This window comes from Microtus ochrogaster, linkage group LG3 (assembly GCF_000317375.1).
Source record: "Microtus ochrogaster isolate Prairie Vole_2 linkage group LG3, MicOch1.0, whole genome shotgun sequence".
Taxonomy (NCBI): domain Eukaryota; kingdom Metazoa; phylum Chordata; class Mammalia; order Rodentia; family Cricetidae; genus Microtus; species Microtus ochrogaster.
In genome coordinates, this window is record NC_022029.1 from 43,071,126 (window position 1) to 43,078,563 (window position 7,438).

The 7,438-nt window shown below is 43.7% G+C and overlaps 1 protein-coding gene across 1 annotated transcript in view; it reads right to left on the reverse strand.

The window, feature by feature from the left end:
• Nucleotides 1-7,438, reverse strand: part of Jazf1 (JAZF zinc finger 1) — a 307,664-nt gene that overhangs the window by 299,518 nt on the left and 708 nt on the right. The window lies entirely within an intron of this gene.

Consider the following 7,438-nt stretch of genomic DNA (forward strand, 5'->3'; position numbering starts at 1 on the left):
TGTGGTGTGGCAGTGTGTATGTGTGTGGTGTTAGGTATGATGGTGTATGTCTGTGGTGTGCGTGTGTGTGGTGTGGCAGTGTGTATGTGTGTGGTATGTTTGAGAGCAGGCACACATGAGCCACAGCACACATGTGGAGCTCAGAAGACAACTTTCAGGAGTTCTCTCCTTTCATCATGTGGGTTCTGGGAATTGAACTCAGATACTTGAGTTTGTTTGTGTAGCAAGAGCTTTTACCCACCCAAGTCATCTAACTGGCCCCAAGAAAATATAATTTTCTTCTAATTCACATTTAGAGTCTAAAATGAAAGGTATTTTGAAAGCCAAACATAAATTTAAAGTTCTGATTTCCAGATTCCAAAGTGAGCAAACCTACTGCCTATCAGACTATCATGAAATAAAATGAATATATGCAACCCAGAAAGTATTTCTTCAATAGCTAGTCATAGCCATAGTGGCACCATCAAACAAGACAGAGGCAAGATCAATGGGGAGAGAGAAATATAGAGAAGGTACAGAACAAAGACCAGGAAGGAGGATTTTCCCATGGTTTAAGAGTGTTGCCTCCTGCCTCTGATACTGGTCTAAAACAGACAGGCTTTGGCTCCCAGACGATCCTGGGAAAGTCCCTCTGAGTGTCACCAGTCCGCCTTAGCCGTGAGGCTTCCTCCCTGTCGTCAATGGTAAGCATCAGATTCTGAAAACAGCTGTCAGTTTGCATCTCTAAGACTGTCTACACAGGAGATGTCTACAGCATCTAGGACTCTGAAGAAAACCTCCTCTACGGAGGCTTTTGTCCACCAATCAGCCGAAAGCAGAGCACTGGAAGCTATACTTGGCTTACATGTCAGAAACTGTACACTAAAGGGAAGCTGCGTTTATTGGTGAATTTACTAAAGAGCACGTTCGATAGGGATGTTTCATACAGGTTAATTTGACTCTAGATGAGAAATGAACAGGCGTAGAAAATATTAAAGACAGTGTCTTGAGATGCAGTAAATAGAGTTGTAGTCGGGAGCTCTTATACCAGCTACGGTTGTTGCCTGTGAGAAGGTGCGCACTTCAGACCTGTCAGCTCTGTATCCAGAGTCTTGCTGCCAAGCCACAGGGTGCAGAGAAAGCAGGAAGGCAGCAGCCAGCCTTCAGGTTATTAATATCTCCAGTCATCCCTTCTCCCTACAGGAAAGCTCATCAGGGGAATGTGCCCACAGGCCAGGCACAGTGCCTCTTTCTAGTCCTGGTCTTTTCAAATACATTCAGGCCAAGGAAAAGGCCATGTTGTAAGCTGCTGGCCTTGACACGACTTTCCTAGTCCATAGTGGCTAAGGCCCTTGCCAGCATCTGAAGTACTTCTGGCCACAGAGAAGTAAATGTGGCCAAAGGCTGCAATGCAAAGCAGAAGGCACAGAGGCTACCTCCCAGGCTCAATCTCTCCAGCATGCCCTGAAGAATTGCATCAAAGTTAAAGTGGCCAAAACAGCTCTGCAGGTCGATGGGTACACCTCTAGCATTACCTCTTTCAACTTTCCTATGAGGACTATAAACATATTATTTAGGAAATACACAAATGGCAAGAAATTGAATGATGTAGATAATTTAATACTGGAGATGAGTCTTTTACCAATATAATCTCATTTAGTCCTCATTAATGCTTTATAAGGCAGATGCTTTTATTATCTTCATTTTATAGAAGAGACATAGTATACATATGTCAGAGAGTGACAAGCTGTCCACAGTCAGAGGTGACAAGCTGCAGAGGTGTGTATGGCCAATTTCAAGAAGGCAGGATTCACTATGGTGCTTCCACTTCAGTTAAATTCTAGGGGAAACAGACCAATTAGTTGCACAGGAACGGACACAGGAAGAGGACAGTCAAATTTTTCAGGCTCAGCTTTGCATATCTATCCAGAATTAAAATTGTCATACTTACCAGCCGTGAAACCACAGGGAAGTTCTATCTTTGTGCTTCACTTCACTTGGCTGGGAAGTCGGGCTAAAGGCCTGCACATTGCACAACCTCCCGCTCCACTAGCTAGCAGGCCTCTTTGACACTGCAAGCACTTACTGCGTTGCTTAGCTGTTGGTGCTGTGACCAAATTCCTGACAAGATGCAGCTAAGGGGGAAAGGACCTAATGGCTCACAGTTTGAGGAAACAATTCATCATGGTGCAGGAGGCATGGTGGCAGGAGTCTAAGGTGACTGGTCACACATGTCAGCATCAACAAACAGGCAGCAGACTGGACTATAAAACCCCAAGGCTACCGTTGGTGAACCACTTTCTTCAGCAAGGCTCCACATCCTACAGGTTCTACAACCGTGTGAGAAGCCTAACAGGAGCTTCTCAGAAGGATTTCCCCTTCAAAACACAATATCTGGTCTATCCCATTTCCCAGAGTTCTGGTCATCTCATAATGCAAAATGCAGGTGCTCCAACTTCAGAAGTCTCCGTAGCCTTTAGAGTCTCAGCAATGAGAGGGGAGTAGAGTTCAGTGGAAAGTTCTTGACTAGGACACATGAGGCCCTAGTTCAGTTCCCAGGAAATACAGAAATGGCAAATGCATGATAAATGGCTAAACAAACAGGAACACTCTGAAAAGAGAGAAAGGGCTGCAGAGAAGACTCAGCAGTTATGAGCATGTGCTGCTTTTCCAGAAGGCCCGAGTTTGTTACCAGCACTCACATCCGATGACTCGCTATCACTTGTGACACTCTCTTCTCACCTGGGAGCCTGCAAACATGTGGTATTCACTAGCAAAGATATACACATTGATAAAAATAAACCTAAAAAAGTCCCAACACAGTTTCAAACCAAAGTCTCTAGAAGCAATTATCTTAACTGAGTCCACGGTATCAGAAAACAAGCTACATACTTTCAACACACAATGGCATAAACGTTTGCATCCTCACAGGGAGGAACAAGAGCACAGCAGGGAAAGAGCAAACCAAAGCAAGACCAAAAGCTAACAGGGACAACGCCAAATCCTTCAGCTCCATATCTGGCATTTGGTACTCGTGATGAAATCATCTGGACTCCAGAGGCCTAAGTAGCCCTGCCAGCTTTGCCACTTGAGTCTTTCCTCAGTGGACATCCCATGGTCCTGGAATTTCCGGGAGTCTCCATTGCAACTTAGAGTTCATTTTCACAGCTTCATGCAATGGCCTCCAAGGCCTCATTACAGAGAAGCCAATTTTTCTACACACTGCCTGGCATTAGCAGCTCTACAGTCTTGGCAAAAACCTATATAACAGTCCTCCTCCCCAAATCCCTTACTTTTAAATCTTTCAAGCTTGCAAAGTCAGTAATGTGGAGGACACTGCCAAGTTCTGCTGTCATCCTGGGATGATATCTAAGCTGGAGCGGCTTTGTGCCCCTTGACTGCTGAGTTTGCAAACATTTCCCCAGACAGTGGCTTCTAGGCAGGGAGGCCCCATGGTAGCACTCTTAGCTCAGGCACTCTCCTTTCACATGAGCTTGCATTTTCACTAGATGGAGCCTTGACTAGGAGGGGTTGTCTTCAGGGTACCTTCCTGTTGTGTCAGTGCAGAATGGCAAGTTTCTCTTTGATGGTGTTCATCTCCTTAATAACTACAAGTGCTTTTCCAGCAGTTGCCTTGTCTGCGACCTTAAATCCTGTCATGCTCTTCGCCTCCGTAAACCAGACTGAAAAATGTCCTTCTGCTCCATCTGTTGCTCTTTTAAATTGTAAGCCTAGATTAAAGGTAGTGAGTAGTAACCATGCCACATCCTAAATGCCATTTTGCCTTAAAATTTCCTCCACCAAACAAATTAGTTCATCACCTTTGAATTCGGCTTCACTAAGTTCCCAGGATATGAACAAAAGAAAGACAGAGTCTTTACTAGAAGATAACACTGATGGCCTCTGGTCCGGGCCCTGAGGCAGTGTTTGTTTCCCTTCTGAAACATTATGAGTTAGGTCTCTACTGACCACATCTCTCTCGCTCAGCATACTGTTCTTCCTAACAGAATGGCTCAGTAAGCTCTACTTACAGTATACTGGGGCTTCCCAGCCTGAAGCTCCAGACTCTTCCCTCCTGCAAACCAGTTCTCATAGTTTCTATGATCTAATTTATTACAGCAGCCACCTCACTTCTCAGGGTCAACTTCCTATCGAAGTTACTTTTCTCATCGTTGTTACAGAATACCTGACAAGAAGAACTTACAAGAACAGTTATTTTGGCTCAAGGTATGAGGGTGCAGTGTGGTGTGGTGGCAAGAAGTGAGATAGCAGGTCACAGTGAATCAACAATCGAGAAGCAGATCACAGACAGGAAGCAGGGCAGGGCTCAAGGACCCTCTTTTCCCAGTGACCCACTTCCTCCAGCCAGGTTCTCTATCTTAAGGTGACCCAGCCTTCGGTAACTTACTACCATTTGGGGATCAAATATTCAAATCCATGAGCCTACAGGAGACATTTCATATTCAAACCCAAACTGTGACGTTTACTGACTCATCTCTGGGAAACTAATCTACATTGTTGGCAATATTATTAATTACCTTTCAATACACGCTATCATTTGCTTAAATTATTGTTCATCTCCCTTTACTAGCATTTAAGATACCCCCAAATCTACTGTTTTGGTTTTGATTTTCCTTCACCAAAAAAAACACACAAAACCAAACCAAAACCAAACAACAACAAAAAAACCCCTAAGTACTTAGAGCTGTCCCTGGTAGAAAAGCAAGTGCTATGTTATCACATAAATAAATTGAAAATGCAGCTGTAGTTTCTCAAATGTACCCAAAGATGAAATCAGCTAAGTAAGGGTTCTTATTATTACAGTTGCTTTCTGAGTCCCAAAGCCAAAAGATTTCACAGCCGTGTGATACAAGTGTTCATTCAGAAGTCTGGGGCATGACCTTCATTGCTAATTTTAGTATTCTCCTTGTTTCTAAGCTTCCTCATTGCCAGTTTGATCTCACCTACTTACGATGGTCACGCCAAGAGTTTTTCTACAAACTCGAGTACCCACTCACCATGAGCAAACTTCTCTGGTCTCCAGGAAACGGCACCAGGGCTGTGTGTGGACTCATAGCAGAGCTGCAAGGGCAGCCCTTCACAGTTCCCCGGGGGGCTGTGGGGGGTTTAAGGCACTCAAGTGAATGGGTGTGAGAAGGCTTTGGCTTACGATACTTGGGATGTTCACTGAGATGGGCACTCACTCCAGGACCCAACTGACAGGAAGATGAAAGGGTAACAGCAGAAAGCAAATCACAACAGGCATAACATCTTTAAGGAGGAAAAAAACTGCCTAAGACAAAGACTAGGGAAAGCGCTTTTTTTTCTGTCTTTGAAGCCACAGGCCCTTGTTCTGTACTAGAAATGGGAAGAAGCAAAAACAAGATGTAGATGGAACTGCATGGTAAAACGGGTGTGTTCTGAAGGTAAAGCTATCAGCTCAACAATCAGAATCGCCACAAATATAAAAATGCAGCGAAGTATACATTTATAAGAAACACTGCCACTCACAACTTAATGTAGTGATTTGAATGATACACAATAGTTATAGTGAAACTACAGGATTTGAAAATTCTGTCAGTGCTTTTGACTAGTGATTAAATGGTAACAAGTCAAAAAGAGTCATATCTCTAACCCTCTCAAGGTTATATACCAAGACTAAATAAGGACCTTGGATGAAAGTAAAATAACATACACATCTTGAGGTCTTTTTTATGAATCTTTAATGTGGACATTAAATCAGTAAAGCAACTGTTTATTAGAAATCTCATTGTCTCCAAAAGCATATAGAGAAAATCACAATAAATAATAAAAATGTAGCGCTTTCACGAGTACTTTTGTGCTTTTACTCTTGCTTCTTCACCCAGCGCGTATTCATACAGTACCAGCTAATCCAGATGTCATTCTTTGTGAGATCAGTTCCCATCTCTTTCTGAATGGCTGGTTGCCCTTTTAAGGTAAGGGGCCTTTTCTCATCTGAAGTGCACAGCACTTCCAGGGAACCGCTTCAAGCTTTGGATCCAAGGGTCTGTTCATTTTAACATCTACTTTTCAAAAACTTTGCTTGATCAAACTATTTCCCAAGTATAATCATTGTTATCTCTTCCAAATAATTTAAACTTAAGTTTTCAATACTTTCACCCATTAAAAGAAAAATATTAGCCCTTTGGGACTAAGACATCATCACTTAGAAGCTTAGTTTCAGAAAACTCGGAAACCTTGACCCTCCTAGAAGGTGTCTGCACAATACTGGGACAACATCTGCCAACTCAATTTACCAATTGTTAGTCCAGATCATCTGATTGCAAGTTAATTCAAAAGGAATCATGTGTTCACATCACGTTAACGTTAGCAATTAAATATTAATATTGTCTTTTAGTCAGCTAGTAGTCTAAGTAGGTAGGCAAACAGGTAAAATTATGATTCAATTTACATGCACTTCTGTTTATCCTGATATAACTGATGAAATGCATGGCCATGCCATGAGTTTTCTGCAGGTCAGGGGCTACCATTTACACATATTTACATAATGTGCCTTTTTTGTATTTCTACTATTTACATTTATCCTCCACATCTAGCTTAAGGAGGAAGAGGAGTACAGTGAACTAGGAAAATCTCTCTTGAAGCTGCATAGCTAGAGTTTAAGGCACGATGAGAGACTTTATACTTGGAGCAATTTTAGTTATGACTATGCAGGCATGAGATGAATCAGCAGGTTTGCTACCCGATCAAACCACCAAACCACTTTTAAGACCACCAACACTTGAGAGCCTACCTCTTTTATCTCACTTTTATCAGAACAGATGGGAAAAGTTATTAAAGGAGATATTTTGAAACTTCGAGAATTTCAAAGCCTGACAATTACTCATCAGAATTCTGCTTTCAATGGCATTTTGCAAACCATTTTTATGATTTCGTGACAATTTTCATGTCCATTCTGGACAGTCCATCAAATCCCACTCTAAGCGGGCACTTAAGGCTTATCACGCGCCCACTGTGTGCAAGGAGAAAGCATTCTACAAAGCAAAGGGGCAAAAAGCCCTGTGTCATTTTATTCGTGCATAAATGCACAGCAGTCGTGATTTACTCTCTCAACTTTGCAGAAACGTGAGCTGCATCCACATGGCCGAATCCATTGCCTTCATTTGGTCTTCCCGAGGCAATTCACAGGTAGCCTCACCCAGGCAACCCGCGGCCCTCTGCACCTTCCAAACCCACAGGGCCACACCTTTTGCAGGTGGCTGGGTCGCCTGAGCCAGAAGCACCCGACCCATCTCCCTCCGCAGAGGCAGGGATGAGTGTGCAAACGTGGTGCAAGGACTTCCACGAGGCGCAGGACTTAGAAGGTCCCAAGGTCCAGGGAGACCCAACCGGCCGCGCAGGGCGCCCCTCCCCCGCGTCTCCGCGCCTTCGCCGCGCAGGCCCCGCGGTTCCGGGCGCACCTCCGGCCTAGCCGCAA